This window comes from Strix uralensis, chromosome 25 (assembly GCF_047716275.1).
Source record: "Strix uralensis isolate ZFMK-TIS-50842 chromosome 25, bStrUra1, whole genome shotgun sequence".
NCBI lineage: Eukaryota > Metazoa > Chordata > Aves > Strigiformes > Strigidae > Strix > Strix uralensis.
The window spans coordinates 3,179,255-3,197,840 of NC_133996.1; positions in this window are offsets into that span (position 1 = coordinate 3,179,255).

Genomic DNA, 18,586 nt, shown 5'->3' on the forward strand with positions numbered 1-18,586 from the left:
TAAGCCCTGCTCAGCGATAACGAAAACATCCCTGTGCTATCAACGCTGTTCTCAGCACACATCCAAAACAGCCCCACACCAGCTACTAGGAAGAAAATTAACGCTATCCCAGCCAAAAAGAGCACAGCCGCACAGCTAGCATCACCAGAAACTCCAGATGAAGACACTCAGGAAAACGAATCTACTTTATATGCCAAATACACGAGTTAAACTGTTTTAAACTCTTTTAGACTCTTCTGTATCAACCCTTTTATTCAGAGCTGAAGTGGCATAAATCACTGCAGCACACTCCAGTTCCAGAGGTTTTCTCTTCACAGTGAAATTGCAGCAAATGGCATGAATTTCCAGGACATTAGCTGCTCTGTAGGGACTCTCCAGAGTAAGGCCAAATTTTGTGCTTTCACAGTAGAGTAAGCAGCAGAAAGTTACTCTAAAACACATCAAAAACAGCCACATGGAAAAGAAATGTATTATTAGTTCACCCTTTCCCATTCTCTGCATATCAGCCAGCCCAAGGACAAGTGAGCTAAATTTGGGCTGCTCTGCTCCTAAATATGAGTGTTTACACAATGATTTAATGCAGTTTATCTAATCCACTTGAAATCCCCAGCCTTAATAAATTGCAATTATTAAATAGTGGATTAAATTTCTCGGCACCCCCTGTGGAGATGAACCTTACATGAAAAATCTTTCAGCTGCATCATGTTTGCTCTGCAAATGGCAAACACGAATTTGGGAGGGAACTGACCAAAAGAAGTCACAGAAGCATAGAGTGGTTTGAGTTGGAAGGGACCTTAAAGATCTTCCAGTCCCAACCCCCCAGCCATGGGCAGGGACACCTTCCACTACCCCAGGTTGCTCGAAGTCCTCCCAAACCTACTTCAGATGTTGGTAAGTAGTGCATACTTCGAGGTCCAGACGGCTTCTCAGGCTGGCTCCTGCAATTTGTTCATATTCTGCTCACTGGGACTTTGATCCTTTTTCATTACACATTAGCAGTTATTACCGGCCCCACACTCCTTGAACGGGGTTTTCTATTGCTGGTGACAACACACTGACTTTTTCATTCTCCACGTATGCATCTTTGGATTTAACAAGACCTCACATCTCACTCCTGGTTACAATGTGTCATTAGCTGTAATTAGAAGTTTAAAATTAATCAGTATTTTTCTCAGAAACATAGATGTGAATAATAGAGTTATAATTTCATTCTCATTTTTCCTTTTTATACCACTCAAAGCTTAACCATTTGAATTAAAAAAATTACTTTTTGCTTCACTTCTCATTTAGTCCAATACTCTACTGGTAAAGAGAGAGGAAAAATAGAGAAAGGAAATAGAAACTTCAGAAAATCTTTGTTTTATTTCAATGCAAATCCATTTCAATCTAAATCTGGTATTTTTTCTTTTTTGTTTGTACTGAAACTGAAACTAACTCAGACACTTTTATGAAATATTGAAACACATGGATTACTACAAATATTTTTTCTTCTAAAAATGCATATACTGTTTGTAATTCAATTTTTCATTGGCGAATCTTTCAAATCAAAGAAACTTGCCAGCTCCAGAGAGGCAAGTGTATGGTAGTTACATATTCATTTATCATTTCACGCTGTTCGAGCATGTGCTAAATACTTTATAGAACAAATAAAAGATAGGCAGAAATGTTTGCCCCAGTGAAAACAGGAAAAACCCAGGGATTTAAACCAGAATTCCATTCTGTCCCTGTTACAAAGTATTTCCAAACTAAGGCTCCTATCAGTGTGCACACGTTGAATATGAGTCAATTCCCATCAAAGAGAATAAGATCAAATTGCAGGACTAGGGCCCATGTACTTGACAGTTATTAGTTCTTAGTCTGAAACATAAAGTATTTTCTATCCTTGCTAATACTGATAAAGTTGGTAATATATTTGCTCAAATATTCCTCACTGAAAAAAAAAATAAATATTGAGGTTGACTGGAGTGACTTCCTAAATCAAGTAGAACTAATTGAATTGTTTTGCCTGGGAAATGTGAAAGCATTTTTGAAAAACTAAAAACAAAAAATGATTTGTTTGCTTTGGATGAATTAAATGTTCCAGGAATGAATTTATTTTCAATTTCATTAAAAAAAAAAAAAAAAAAAGAAGAAGACAAGAAAAGAAGATGAAGCAAGGCTGTCTTCTTGTGTTCTTCAGTAGTCTTTGAGGATCATTTCTGGAGAGCGTTGCTGCCACGGTCACAGCAGGACTGAAGATGCTCCATTGTGGTTGCACTTCAGGTTGGTGATTGCATAAGAGAGCAGCTTTCTTCTCACCCACCACAAGGATACAGCATCAGTCGTTACATTTTTTTAATATATATTATTCTTCCCCACTCATCCTTTTTGTTTCAGTTTCTGCATGAAAAAATGTAAAACATTTGAAAACGTTGTTAAAGGAGGAAAAGAAATCGATGTATATGACCTTCACTTGGCAGCCTTCAGAAGTGGTAAAAAGCATCAGAACCAGGAGGCCTTTGGTGTGTTTAGCTGTGATTTGTAGCTGATCTCCTCAACTCAACTACTCCATGAGTTTCATGCATAATGCAGCAGCAGTTTTGACTGAAGTCAAAAAATCTGCTGACAGAATGTAGTGTCAGGCATCTGGGGAGATGTCTAATTAATTATTATAATTGACATCCACACCAGATGTCTGATATATGACGGTCTCTTTGTTGATAAAAGGTTTTGGTAATTCTGTTTGAACAGCATTTTCAGAACAATATGTTTTCCATTTAGGTCACAAGGAAAAAAATATGATTTATTTTTTTCAGGAAATTGAATTCTGTCGGATAGCAGCATTCTGTCGTCTTGCCTTCCAACTTCTAACCAGCCTTGAAAACGCATGGGATGAGGGATGCAATGGAAAAGCATTCATCACGCTGTTGACCACTGATCAAAAGCACTTAGCTGGGAAGTGCAGGATCTGCCATCATCCTTTATTCTCTACAGTCACAAAGAAGAGTAGCTGATCTGACATCTGTAAAAAAATAATAATAATAAAAAAGTGAAAACCTCAATCAAAGAGCCGTTCTCAAATGGAAAGCCGATATGTTAGGCTAACAAAGAAGGTCAACAGCTCTTGAGTTCTTTCAAGTCATTATAATACTTCCAGAGCACCTCATGTTGAGAAGGGACAAAGCACACTGTAACCTGAACCTTTCGGCCCCAAATTCAAACCAACTCTCAGCCCAGAAACTTTTAGTAGTAAGAAATAGCTTGCCTAGCTTTCTGCCTTAGTAACCCACATTCTTCTGCATATCTTTAATTTTCTTTTCGGCTTGGACCTGCTGAGAAAAGGTCTTCTTATGGCAAGGACACTCCAGATAGAAGCAGGAAGTACAAATCCCTCAGAAAATCCAGTTTTATGAGCTTTCCAGAGTATTTGATGGATCTCAGAAGCTCCATTTCAGAAAATTAGCACCTTGCCTTAGGACATGGTTATGCCAACCATCCACTGCTAATTAACATACTTCAATAACAGAAACTTATCTTTTGCACATGATTTCTTCTACCATACCAGACAATTGATGATGCTCAGATGATCCTCAAGCTTCATGAGTTGGTAGGACCACCTTCAGCCATTCCCAGAAGCTGTCTTGGACTCAGACAAGAGGTGACCTTAAAGAAAGCAGAGAGAGCACCTACTTCTTTCCATCACTTTAAACTGCTTAACTGCTTCTTTTTCTTATAATAGGTCTATGGGATTTTGGGGACGAGGAGGGGGTGGGGGGAGTTAAAAAAAGTTCTGCCTGTGCTTATTCCAGATGTGAGTCAGCTCTCATGCAGAAGATGCAGATTGTCAGGCTAACATGGACCTGCACTCAGGCCAATAAGCACTACTCAGTTTTTAATCCATATTAACTAAAGTTTGGCAATCTGGATGCCTACTTCAGTGTAAAGCTTCTTTAAAGAAAAATAAGCCTGTTCACACCCACACCGATTATTGCTTGCCCAATTCTGGGCACACCAATTATTGACAAAATTTTTCAATCCATCTGGTGGATTTGACCTGAGCTTGGTGTGAGAGCAAGGCATAGTCCGATGAGTGCTTGCAATACATTTGGAGCCATTTAAGAAGTTACCTGCTCTCAGCTCCAAATTGCAGCTGCCTAAGCTGGGACATTGTCTCTGACTCATCCCTTCTGGTGCAAAGTATGACAGATTGACTTAAATTGCCTGTTATAGTTCCCTATCTAGAAGTAACCAAATACGCTGCAGATATTTCAAGGTATTTTGATGCCCAAAGAAGCAGATAGGCTCTAGTCATCATTTCAAAGTCTGCAAGTGCTAATTTGCATCCCAGAGTCCCAATTTCCTTTCCAGATGTGGCTTGCAGATGCAGGGGTATGCAGGCATCTGACCTCACATAGACACCTAAACAAGAAATGATTTTAATCGGAATTCAGGCACTTGGTATGGGGTTTCATTTTACCTTATTTCAATCATCTGGAATTTAAATGTCTTTTCTTAGCAATTTGTGGAGAGTCCCTTTACAGCTACTGAAGAGAGATTTATAGTTATTATGCTGTATAGTTATATATGATGTCCCCTATTCTGCATAAGACTTAAGTGCCTTCATGCTTTTGAATGTTTGTCCCTAAGGGTTTGCATCTCTTCTGGAAATAGCACACAGGCATCTACGTTACATAGACTTGTGTGTGTATTTTCTGAGGGGCCAAACTAGACCAAAGCTTAACATGAGAACAAAGCCCTAACATTAAACCAAAGCAAGAATTCACATCCCCCCCAGCATGAAGATGCTGAATTTCAAGTTGAAGCAGCACCTTTATGCTGAGTTACTGGCATTGCCTTTTTTGTTTTATGGATACCCTTACTTCCTTAACAGAATAAAGGAAGATAAAGTGCTTGCATGGAGATGTATTCACTTCTGTTCTCTTGGTAGTGATTTGAAACCTTTCACTCCTGTGATGTTAATGTCACTTTTAATATTGCAAATTTGCTAAGATGCCAAGCAAACAGCATTTAAATAATGTCTTTACAGGACCAATGTGTGCATGAGTTTTTGGGCGAGGATGGCTGTGGCTTTTTTACCAGCATCCTTGCAAAGCATGTAGTCTGCAGCCTCTTGCTTTAATTTCTGATATAAATGTAAATGGTAATTTTAACATTTTAGATACTAACTTGATTTCATCTGATTTTGGCAAGACACGTGCCATGTATTTTACAATTTAAAAATCAGGTTTGAAAATGTCAGCTTTCATGAGCAGGCGGGCTGTGTCATTTACAGCACACCGAAGGCATGCGGCAGATAAGGCGAAGTGGGGCTAAGGAGGCATTTAGAGATTATTTGCATCGGAGAAGGCTGCTGAGAGGGAATGGCTAAACTATAGGGAAACTAACTGCCTTAATATGAATATCTAAATGAAATGCTGTTAAACGGCTTCTGACACCACAGCTGAATTGCACCTTGGCTACTAGCTGTGCTAAACATTTACTAGTTGGATGCAGCAGATAGCATTAAAGCCTGCAAGTCCCACTCCTGTCTCCGTGTAAGAGGTCCACCCACAGTGACAGATAAGCATGGTCTGACCCCCTTCTCCATCAGAAACTCCACTAGCATGTACGCAAGGAACGGCCTGAGCTCCTGAGCTCTCCCAGGGATTAAAGGCTCAGCATATTCAATGCCAAGTCTTGTTTGTTCAGTTAGGATGGATCAAGCCTAGGAGGGCTGAGCTCCTAACACAAGCTGCTGGTGTCTGTCTACCACCACAATGGCCAGAAAGCACTTGGGCAATGGGGTTTAATAAATATCTACCTCTCTCAAGGATGTACTTCACCTCCTGCGTAGACACAAACGACCTTCTCGTCCATCTCCAGGAAAGGACTTCATCTCCCTCTGCCTCTTCATCTGTCAGATGTTATGCTCCACAGTAGGGATTAGCAGACCTGCATCCCACAGCACAGACCCTCAGAGAGCTGTAAATGGATGACATTTTCGAAGATCTGGAGACACCTGGGTGGTGTGTCCAGCCCCCCTTGTGCACCTCTTCTCCATGCTGTGCTGTCTGTCCAATCGTCCCTCTCATTTCAGACCGAGGGCTCACATTTCCAGTTCAATTACCATGGTTATACATGCTACTGGTGGCCAGGCTGAGCCCATCTGCAAGCACACACTCAGCTCTTGGCGGACCTCGCACTGCAGCCAGAGGTTCAAACAGAGCTACATTGCTTTCCATTGTCTGAGTGTTGCCTTAAGAACACTTAAGCATTTCATTTCAGGATGGAGACGACTGCGTCACGGTGAGAGAAAGTAAATTTGAACACCTTTAACAAACCAGTTTGTTTATTTGCTCGTGTTTCACAGGACTGGGAAAGGGTCCCTGAGGCCTGGGTGGGATGAGACTGGGAAGCACAGGTAGTACCAGGGTACCCATCGCCCACCCTTCATGTCCCACTGATGCTGAAGAGGTTGCACAGTGAGCACCGTGAAAAGGACAAGCAAAGTTTCCAATGGATGCAAAAAGGAGCAGCAAACTCTTTTATGAGCATGAGCGCAAAGTCTCCCTGTCAGCCAGTCACTCCTGTGGACTGTTGGTGGATCGGCTGCTAATTAAGAAACCAGAGGCCTGAAATCACTTGCTTTTATCCTGCAGTTTTTCTCTTGTAAGGTTCTCCTGGGGTTCAGTTAGTCAGCACATTGAGGGGATTAGAGAGCCCTGGGAGATACCTTCAGAAATACTAGGGAGCTAATTAAAGCAAGCAAGGAGAGCTGGCCAGAGAAACAGTTTCACAAATACACAGGCTTTCAAAGACACAGGCAGAAAATGCAAGACAAGGAGAAAGATGGAGCTTTAAAGAGAGACAAACAAGAGAGACAGTGAAAGAGAGACCACCTGCAAGGAATAAGAATTATTAGCAACTTTATTCTTCACCAGCAGCCATGTTTTCCCTCTAGATTTTGCCCACAGGAACGGCACTATGGCCGTTATGGAAATTTTTCCTAAAACAACAGGAATTGTTTGCTCACTTCCAGTCATTAGCAGCTCTGTTTCTCACACCCAGCTGCTGTGTGAGCACACAAGGCAGTGGGAACTGGTAATGCTGCCTTTCCTTTTGGATCCTGAACATTTCTCATTATAAGATCCTGCTTTGCATAACTTGTTAGAGCACCAGAAAATCTGAAATATTCAGGCTCACATTTTCCTTGATATTTGTTTGCAACAGGAAACAAATTTTAGTGAAAGTACCAAGTAATATTAACTATGTCTGAGAAAGGAGTCAGAGGAAAATAAATTGGTCTGCTGCTTTATAGAAATATCTACCATGATTCATTTAATAGTTCTTGTTATTTGAGTAAGGAACCTGAGATTTGGACGCAAAGTCTCCTTTGTATCAAAGATTTGGCTTTGCCATCCGTTCCTCTTCACTGAGTTGTAAGCCGAAAAGAAATCCCAGTTCAGATGGTCACAGTACAGGCTATGTCTGTCTGAGTGTTTTTGTCATCTGTAGTGATGGGGAGGGCACTGTGGAACGGCCAGCCTTAAATCCACAGGACAAAGGGGCTTAGAAGTCCTCGGAGGTTTCTAAGAACTTCTTGAGTTGGCGACAGTCCCATACGCTGGGCCTCCAGACATCCCTTCCCACTGCTGCCACTAAGATTTTATTTAGTGAATAGCTGAGTCCCACTATTGTCTCTTATCTCCAGGGGCCGGTCTGCCAAAAAGATAAATGGCCTGGCAGTGCTGCTAGCTGCTTCCTTTGCCCAAGCACTGAAACATGATGGAACTGCTTGAGGCTTTAAAATTAGTGCTTAAAAAAGGTGATGGGGGAGAGGAGTGAATGAATGTTGAGAACTATGGAAAAGCATACTGTTTGTGCAAAGTCAAATGCTTGAAAAAACAGAAGCAGCAGCAATGAGGGTCCTATCCTCTTCCTCTCACACTGGAATATTACACCACCCACAAGTGGGTCCTGAAGTGGTCTCGAGCCCGGTGCTGATGGTGTTGTAGGTGAACCTTAGCTCCGGGGAGCAGATGAGTTGGCTCACTCTGCTCACAAAAAAAATACAGCCATTACTCAGAAATGCAAGTTAGAGTACTCTCCATGCTGAGAGGGTCCCGGGCAGCAGGGATGATGGAGAACCGGTAGCAGCAGAAGGTCAGTGAAGCAAACCAAATTGGAGAGGAAGGGTTCACTCTGGAGAGGCTGAGAGAAAACAGCAATCATGGCAGTTAGCAAAATAATAAATAAGGCCTCCATTTTTTGTGAGAGAAATGGTCACAGCTGAGCAAATGCCTAGCAATGGGCTGTCTGGTGTGAATGATGGATAGAGAGAAGAACAAGGCTAGATGAGGTTTCATGAGCAAAGTAAATACATAAAAGCAACCACTTGGCAGGAGAGCTGCGATGAGTGGGATATTTGGAGGTGGTTCTCTGAACACATGCCCCTTAGCAGGGAGAGGCTTTCTCTGCTTCTAACAAGCCCATGGAATTACACAGATTCAGGGAGGATAAAACCTTCTGGGTCAACTTTTGTAAATGATTTTGGCCAAAAAATAGGAATAAATTTTAAAAAAGAGAGCTTTTACCCTGACATTTTCAAACTGGAACATTTTGACTCTTTCAAAAATCAGTGTTTTCATTTCAAAATGGACTTAGATGTTTGAAGAGTAAAAATAATCGCACAATTTAAACTGAAATGAAGAGGGTTTTTTTTTGCACCAGGCAAATGCTGACAGTCAGCTTTAACCTTTGTGAAGCTTGGAGAGTGGCTGAGGGCTGGAGGAGGTGCTGATTCATACACAGGAAATGTCTATTTGTAATAAGACCTAGAATTAACTATTTTTGCCCCCTGAAATTTTGCCACAGAATATTGTGGGTTTCAAAGGCAAGTGGGCAGATGAATGGGGAATGGATCCATGAAGGGCTATTAAGTACAAAAAAATCAGTAGGCAACTGCAAGCTGGAAATGCTTGGGAAAATAACAAACCAAAGTACTCACCCTGTTCTTATACACATCTCTTGGTGTCCGCATTAACCACTTTGAAGATAGAAACCTGGGTTACCTATACCTTTGGTCCTACCCATAATGGCTGCTCTTGTGTGTCATAAACTAAACCCAAAAGTGCTCTTGTTTTATTCCTTTATTTCCAAGCCCAAATTGAGTCATGAACTGAGTCATTTCTGCTGCAACTCCAGCTCCTGCCATGATCAGACCTAGTTCCCACTGACCTCGCTCCTTAGCCTCACTGCTCCTTCAAAGTTTCATCTCTTATAGTAAAACTTATACAAGTAATTTATTTTTTCTTCCTCTCACACCACTGCTGGTATGATGAGTTATGGGCCATTGCTGGTAGGTGCAGGTGCCACCCGTGACAGACCCATGGCTCAGCAGCCTTTGGGGAGCAGCACCACACTACAGCTACTGGTGGAGGTGAAATCTTCAAACAAGGGGTTCATATTTCAGAACTGCTAATTTTTGATCGAGCCAGGCTAATTTCCAAATCCCACTGTTAACTTTTTCCCCAAACTCTCCCTAATCTGCCATCCCGAAGAAATGGTGAATTCATTGGTTTGGCAGCCAAATAAAGCATGAAGGAAAACAAATACATTTCAGAGGAAATTAAATATATTTTCTAGGGTTATTGACAAGATACACAAAAACCTGTTTTACAACAAGATAAATTTGCTGTTTGACCTAAAACATCACGCTCTGATCTGCAGATAGTTCCCCTAGCCCTTTCGCTTAAACTCATTTTTCACTCACAATGTATGACATTCTTTCAGCAAATACTGTCTTTTACCTCAAAAATCAAAGGACCCCACTTTGAAAAATCTGGAATGAATCGTCCTCTCATGCAGTGACAGGCAGGCTGAAGAGCTGCTCCCCAGAGCCCTGGAGTTGCACCAAGCCTCCCTTCTGCAACCCATGATCAAACCAGAGTGCCGTGGCTCTGCCTGCTCTGCCTGCACCTCCTCTGCCTGCACTTCACCTCCCAGCACATTGCTCTGCTCATCGGGGTATGCAAATAGATAAACCGCCAGTTGAGATTCAGCATGTTATCTAAAATTGTTATCTCTCTGTCTTCCTAGTCCCCAGGACCTCATTTGCTGATGACAATACTTTAATGAAAAGCCATACTCATCCTTTTGTTAAGATTAAAGAAATGGCAAATTGTATTCTGCAGCAGCACTGGTGTGGTCGGGTGGAAGAAGGGGTGGCAAGCATTAGCCTCTGAACCCAGGTGGCTTCTTATTCTCCTGCCCTTATATCAGATTCTTCAATGAAACACTGGAAGGGAGTTTTGATAAGCTGTTGTGACCACAATGGAGGACAGATGTCACGACATGGTCTTTAAGTAGAGGTAACTGTTGGACTTATTTAGTGTGTAGCTCTCACTCCAATCCATGTGGGTGAGGGGAGAAATTAATCTTAAAAACAGGCCAGGGTTATTTCTTACCCTGGTCTCATGCAGAAGTGAGTGCACAGCCCCACTTGTGTTATTTCATATCATTTCATTATTGACATAACGCTGAGGGATCTGGTGTAGTTGGGAACTGTCAGTGCCAGGTTAACGGTTGGACTAGATGATCTTCAAGGTCCTTTCCAACCTAGATGATTCTGTGATTCTGTGATATTGTCTTCATTCCACCTTCATGGGATGGGGGTTTCAGCCCACTGCCTGTAGCTGCAGGACTTGCCTGAGACTCTCACTGATAAGTTGACCTTTTTTTCAAGCCTGCTTGCTCGTGCAGATCCACAGTGATGTGAATATCTCAGAGGTCTGGTTTTGGACTTCCCTGCTAGGAGGATCTACATGGTTCAAGCCCTTCTCCCCTTGAAGTCAAGTCCTAGCTTAGACTGATGGCCATGTTGACTCTGCAGTGAATGGGGCAACACGAAGTGGCTTATAATATTTTTATTTCCTTTGCCTGACAATTTCTTAGTTTCAGACCCTTCCAGGACATAGGGCCTAGAAACCCAGGTATAGTTTATAACACAGTTCCTCCCTGTGCTTCCCCAGCACCAAAGGATTTCACAACACAAATCTGTTTGATGAGGCAATTCCAGTCCTCCAACAGAGGAAATCTATCCCACCCTAGAGAGGCTCAGCCTTAAATAGGATGCCATTAGGTATAGCAGTTGTGCTGCCCTTGGTCCCCAAAATGGAATTTGCCCTTAATAGGGTGTAGGACCAGTCAAAACTACATTTTGAAGGAAAATTTATGTTTTCAACAGAACTGGATTTTTCAAATGACCAGCCACCTCTAGCAGACAACGTTACTATTTCATCAGAAACACCAACTAATTTTTTGTCAGGAGCACATATATTATTACTCAGAGGAGCGTGTGGTGGCTTGCGTGGATTGCAGAGCAGGTCCTCTGGGACCCACCACCCCAGAGCTCCTCCAGTGCTCTTCTGGCCCCTGCATGGGGAAGGGGACCATGTCATGTCTTGGACCACCACAACCACCCAACTTGGACAGGAAAACAACAACCTGCAGCACAGTAACTCCCAGTGCAAATTACTTGATTTCCCTATCGGAATCTTACATAGACATATATTCAAATATTTGAGAACAATATAAAAATTTTCTTGTAAGTTAAATGAAAGGGGGGGACTAGTTTTAGCTAACCATAAGGAGCAAGAAATCACAAAATCCAGCACATGTAACAGTGCAAATAGATATCTAATATGTATAAAAAAATATAATAATTATATAGACTAGTTGATATTGTACATGTAATAGTATTTATGTATAAAAATCAATATTATACACGTAATAATATAAATAGATTTAGATAACAGACCATATATACAGAAATATAAATCAATATATTTTTTTATATGGGGCAGAGGGCCAGGATTTCTGAGACACCTATTCATCACTCCTCATCCTTCCAGAGCAGGGATGACCATAGGCCACAGCCACGTCAGCCAATCCCTGTGCTGGATTTGCTCTGAGTGCCTCCAGCCTGTTAGAAGGAAGACACACCAACACGTGTGCAAACACACATACACGCACTGTTCTCTCTGCTGGGGATTCGACTTTGATTTTTACCTGTTTGCTTTAATATAAAGTAAAAGGTCATTTTAGAGCAACATTCCACAGTATTCACTGTTTATTCTCAGTTGGAGACACGGCATCTCTCTTATCTGACATTTCCACCACAAATTAAGTTCCTTGGACACCTTTTTAGGATGCAAAATGATTAATATCTAACACAACTCTGAAATATAATAAACTCTGCCTATCACTCCTGCATCTCCGCTGGCATGGTTTTAATGCATTTCTCTTCAGGGCAGCTCTGTGGTAGGGCAGACCTTCTCAACCTTGTTTTACACATCAGGAGGGGGTGCACAGACTTCAGAACTTAAAGAGAATGATCTCATTTATCTTGAACAGCCCTCACCTTTAAAAACCTCCTTCTCTCCAGCACCTGTATATAGACAGGACTAGAGCAATACTATGCATTGAATAGCTCCTCTACTTCTTTTCCTCCCACAATGTTCGTTACATCCCCCTACGCTATCCTCTAGTTCTGTCAAATTTCTTTGAACGTGGTCAGAAGGCTGAAAAGACAAGGAGACACCCAAAAATAGAGTGATCCCACATGACTCAATTTCCTTAGGAAACCAGCCTGGAAACAGCAGGAAGCATTTCTGTGCTCCAAGCACAGAGAAGAAAAGAGCAACAGCAGCACAGCAAACAGCACGAGAGGCAGCAGACCCTCCATGCGTTGCAGCTAGGAGCTGGAAGATATTGCCAACCAATCTTAGACAGTGTGTAGAAATTCAGCAGCTTCAAAATGCACCTTGGAAAAATGGAAATTAATCTTGTTGAAGTGATAAATGATCTGACTAAGGGACCAGCTCTGGAGCAGAGAGGCCAGGGTGGAATCCAGGATGCAGGTGGGGCAGGATGTGCTGCTGAGGATGCATCTGCCCTTTATTCTGGCTTCTCTCCAGCCTGGATCCAGGTAGCACTGGAGTAAGGAGTCGTGGTTAGGGCAATTGTGTTGAAGGTTAAATTGTGCTGTTCGGTGAGGAATAGCTTCTTTTCTCCATCAGGCACATCAACAGAAGGAGACTAGAAGTGAGCTAACATGGAGCAGCCCACAGCAGTGACAAGTAGTGTGGCTGGCCAGAAAAATGTTTCCAAGCAGGGATTTTGAGTCCAAAATACAGTTCTGTTAAACTGAAAGCACTTTGCAGGAAAGGCTTCAGTGTTAACACCAATTTCTGTGGGAGGAAAATCAGAAAGTTTGGCCCTGTCTTTCTCACCTCATTTCAGGGGGTTTTTGGCATTAGTGGTTCATTGCTGCATCTCCACAGCATCTTGCACCTACCTCACCTGTGTCATCATAGCTCATTAGTGTTGGCCTGATGGTGGCTTCTGGATCAGAAATATTTTGTGCTCGGTTTGGAGGACACACCCACACTAGACAAAATGATGGAGCAGTGGCCATTCCTACAGTGAGATCTGAGTCTCCATCCCTGAAACGAGCAACTCTGCTGGAACAAGTGGAGGGAAGGGAGCACAGGAATTGAAGCTGATTATTATTTGGATCCATTTGCATGTGCTTGACAGGTCTTCAAACCTCATGGCTACAAATAACTACACAAGATGCCCTGCAGCAGAGAATCATACCTTGCCCTATCGCTATCAGCCAAGACAATGGTTTTTGCAGTGGTCAGTAGAAGATCCCTTGCAGAAAAACCACCACTTGCTCCTGGTGGAGCAGGTTGAGACCTTACAGGTTTTTGGTGGCCCTGGGAAAGCATAGCAAAGGAAGAGTTACTGGAAATGTTGACTGGAGCTTGTAGGAAGGAATATTGCCAGAAAACAGCTTCGAGGAGACAGTCCTCCAGGCACAGTGGTCCCCAGTGCTGCAGCACAGGGCAAGGCAAACGCAGCATCATTATTTTGTCTGGCAAGAGACAGAAGTTACTTGTCTTTTCTTTTGGGGTTTTTTTCACTTTTAGAGAGAATCAGGGGTTTTTTTACTATATAAATGAGGGTCTGTCTACCATAGGGAGATTCAGAAAAGCTCATCAAGATTAATTCTTAAAATGGATAAATGAAAGCACATTAAACAACCTATGTAGACACACTCATTTGGAATTAAAGGGTCCGTAATTAAGTTTTACTTAATTCACTTTTGAAGTGACTTGAGCCAAATTGAATTAAGGCCACTTTCATTTTAAATGAAAGTATCCAGACCTGGGTTTAATGTAATTTAACTAATCCACTTGCAATTCACACCACTAGTTAATTTTGGATTAATTTCCCCTTGTAAGCAAGCTCTTAAACAGACAGCAGGAATGCAACTTTATTTTCCCTTTTCCATCTAGAGAGGGAGCCACAGAACTTCTCTTCCCCCAAAACATGCCTCTGCTCTGTGCAATTTAACCCCTTTTTACCATGCCTGGGGTGAACCTGACCCAGGGTGTGCCAGATGGCTGTTGTGACATCCTCAGCTGAAAGGAGACAGGGATGTTCCTCTGATGGTTCTTCTGAACCATCACTGACGTCCCTCTCCCAAAAACATTCCCTCTTGCAGGATTTTCAAGCTCACTTCCAGGAAAAGGTTTCATGTAGGGTAAATAAAATTTGGCGACAGGCTCTGGGAAGAGACCGCTGAGGATTATTGGCCTGGCTTGAGGGGGGCAGGATCCAGGAAGGCTTTTTGGTGAACTGAAGTAGGGCAGATCCCAAAGCGCTTTGGCAAAGCAAGGAAAGATGCCATGTGCTGTATGGTGGGACTGGAAAGACTCCAGACAACAAGTTCTGTTTAATTAAAGCCATTTAAAAAGCTGCAGAGGTCAGTTTTAGGTGCCCTGAACTGCCGCAGCAGCATGAAGGTGGTGGTGTTTTTCTGGGTTAATTAAAATAAGGGATGTCTTTGGAGATACTAACAATGACAAGTCATTAATGGAGCAACCAGCAAATGAACAAGCAATAGTGGGACTGGAAGGGACCTCAAGCATTGTAGGAAAGAAAGCGTTTGCAATGGAGGGCAAGGGTGAGCACAACTAATGCAGATGGCAGATACCCAAATCTTGCTGCTTTTGGTTTGATCTACCACAACTCAAATACAGTTCAGTTCATGCCAAGTCTCTTAAGGGTTTAAGTAACCCTATTGCGGAGCACATAACCCCCTGACAGCTTGGGATTCACCCAGAGAAGGACTGTGCTCCCATCAGTAATAACAGCAGTAACTTTTATTACTGCGGCTTGCGGTGGACATTATCTGTTCACACAGGCTTTGAAAAAAAGAAGGTGGTCCCAAATAAAGAATAATAGAATCACAGAATGGTTTGGGCTGGAAGGGACCTTTAAAGCTCATCTAGTCCAACGCCCCTGCAGTGAGCAGGGACATCTTCAACTAGATCAGGTTGCTCAGAGCCCCATCCAACCTGACCTTGAATGTTTCCAGGGATGGGGCATCTACCACCCCTCCAGGCCACTTGTTCCGGTGTTTCACCACCCGCATCGTAAAAAGATCTCTTTCTTATATCTAGGCTGAATCCACCCTCTTTTAGTTTAAAACTATTACCCCTTGTCCTATCGCTATAGGCCCTGTTAAAGAGTCTGTCCCCATCTTTCTTATAAGCTCCTATTTTTTTTTTAAGAGAAAGTAGTCCACTTCCAAAAACATTTTGGGAGTCAAGTGGTTCAACTGTCTCTTAATCCCCAAGGGACTGCTAGTAATCCACACTTCACTTGTACCATCTCCCCATAAAGTCACCTTGTGTAACATTTTGCATCTGCCAAAAGCGCTAGTAAGGTCCCCTGGCGTGTGTCCCTCTTGGTGACACAGGGAAGGAATAAGTAGCTCATCCAGGCATTACATTTTCTGGAGTAAGGAGTGAGATTCAGGAGGAAACTTCACCAGGAATAGACCTGGCATCTAAGCTCATACTTCTTTCACCAAAGATAAGAACTTTCCTTGGTTAGAATTCAGAAGCTGCCTTTCTTTTCAGCCACAAACCAGAGCAGTTTAATTGAGGAATCCTGAGAGGGAGGTACAGCTTGGCTCCAGGGTGCCTCCACCCTTCCCTGCAGCACCTTTGATTTCCTAAATCGAACTACACTTCCCAGAAGGCACTTTCCCTGGCAGTGCCTCCAGGCAGGCCTGCGGCTAGGGCTAGTTAGAGTTTCCTTTCTCAGGCATTTGACTTTTTCCAGCAAGACGAGGGAACAGACACATTTTGTAAAAATATCATTTAATCAAAAAAAAATCTATTCTTATGGGAAAGGAAGGAGGAAGAAATAATAATAAAAAAAAAAAAAAAAACACCCTCCAGTGAGATGGAATATTTTCAACCAGCCTAATGATAACTATCCCACAGCTCCCTAAATCTGGCTCCCTGCCTTTCACATAAGCAGTGAACGGGTAGGAACTCCTGCTGTCAGCGTTTTACTTCATTTGTGACCCACCACCTCTTTTCAAATAAATTCCCATTGAATTATCTGAAGTGAGCAGAGAGCAAGGGGGGAAAGGAATTCAGGCTGGGAGGATAATACTGAAGTTATTTCAGCTGGAAGATCGAGTGCATTGCATCCATTTAAAATTCATTTAAAATGGTGAAAGAGGTGTTTTGAACTCAGTGGGAAGTTGATGACTGATTTGAATTCGCGCTCGCACGCCCTGTTACAGCGAAAGGCTCTCTGGAAAATAAAAGTCCCCAGAGAGGTCTCCTGGGATGCGGGGAATGGTACAAATCAAAGCAAACCGGAGGTGTGACATAGGTCTTGGCAAAGCCAGAGGTGGAGGATCCAGGCATCTGCCTTCCCGGGAGGGCAGAGGTGAAGCCACCCGCTGCCTGTCCCCCATGGCAGCCCTCAGCTGGCTCCTCCTCACTGGGGAGCATCCCCCCAGAAACATGCCTGTCCCCAGGGGAAGGTGCCTGCAGCCATTTTTCAACTGAGGCCTCAGGGTGATGCCCAACGGGATTGCAGCGGGGTGGAAAATTGAGCAGGGCTTTGATGCATTTACCAGCTTAGTTTAGCAACAACCAAGAGCACCGTGCCGCTAATTCCAGAGCAGGGCCCTGCTCCCCCCATGGCCATTAGCTGCCTGCATCAGCCCTTATTTCTGCCTTAGTTTTCCTATCTGTGGAACAGTGATGATAAATAATACAGACCCATTTTTGTGATGGATTTGAGCTCTCTGGATACAAATTGCTAATAGTGGCAAATACTCTTGAAGGTAGTTTAAAGAAACATAGATAATTCAGTTTGTTTTGTAATATAGCTTACTCACGCTGCTTATACACACATATATATGTTTCTGTTTCTTCTTAAGATTCATTTCATTTTTAAGTGCATGTGAGAAGAGCCCAGAGTTCAGCTATACAGCTCTTATTATTGATGGTTTTTAAAAGTAAATAAGTGTATGCTATTATGATTTCATCTCTTGTGCCGGAAAGCAGCGCTCTGAGTGCGTATTACTCTGGGAGACCTGCCGTGTTTATATCCCTTATGAGATACGTCTTTGTTTTCTGAGGCGCAGAGAGTGTCTTCTCCATTTCACAGCACACTAAGGATTAACACCCAAACTGTAAAATGCATTGTACTTCCACTGTTAATCTGTCACATAAAAAAAAAAAAGAACAAAAACAACAAAAAAAAAATCTTCACTCGCCTTTACTGACTTTCCACATCGATGATATTTTTAGCATTTTTGGAAGACAATCGAATCTTTCCAGGAGATGGGTGATGTCTTCAGAGGTCTTCAGGCTGCAGCAAGGGTGATCCAAACTATATATAACCTCTGTTTCACACTGTACCTGAAAGACAGACTCCTGGTAGCTGAGGACAGCCTTTGACTCAAGAAGGCAGGCCCGAAATCTCTGCTCCTGCCATATAAGTTTAAATAAATGAGTTTGTGCTGCAGTTCCCATGTGCAAGACAGGTATCATAGACCCCTCCAGTCTCACCAAGGCTTTCTGTGGGGCTTGGATGTTAGGACAAAATAGGGTATGTAAATACATAATACGGGGAGAAAATGCAAGCCCCAGCTGTTTCTTGGTTTTGAAAGAAAAGAATGCCTCCAGCTTAGGAGCTCGCAAAAAGTTTGTAGCATTTTATATGAGCCTGGATTCCCACGTGGGGTTTGGAGTGAATTTTACATAAAGTTTGTCTGGAAATGTTCCAGCCTGCAGCTGAAAATAAAACTCTGCAAAGGTACCAAACCCTGGTGACTCACATCCGATCCCAGGCTGAGATTTTTCAAAGCTGCAGAGGAAAGCTGGATAGCAGAGTTCACATTAATTTTAATAAGAATTGGGCATTCAGATCCTGTAAGTGATAGCAGAGGCTATCAGCCTCAAAACCTGTACAAGCCCCAGCCAAGCGGGACTGCATTTCTGCAGAGCTCTGACAGCTCTAAATACCTGTTGGAGCCAGCAGAGACGTGGCGTGGCACAACCACATGCACACAGGTACACAGCCTGCTCCCACAGCATTGCTGGCACCTTCCAAAAGTGATGGGGATATTTTTCAGCCTGTATATTTTGAGGTGGTTTTTTTTTCCTGCTTGCTAGGAAGCAGGGATTTTCTGCAAGGTGTGTTCATATGGCTAAGTGAAAGC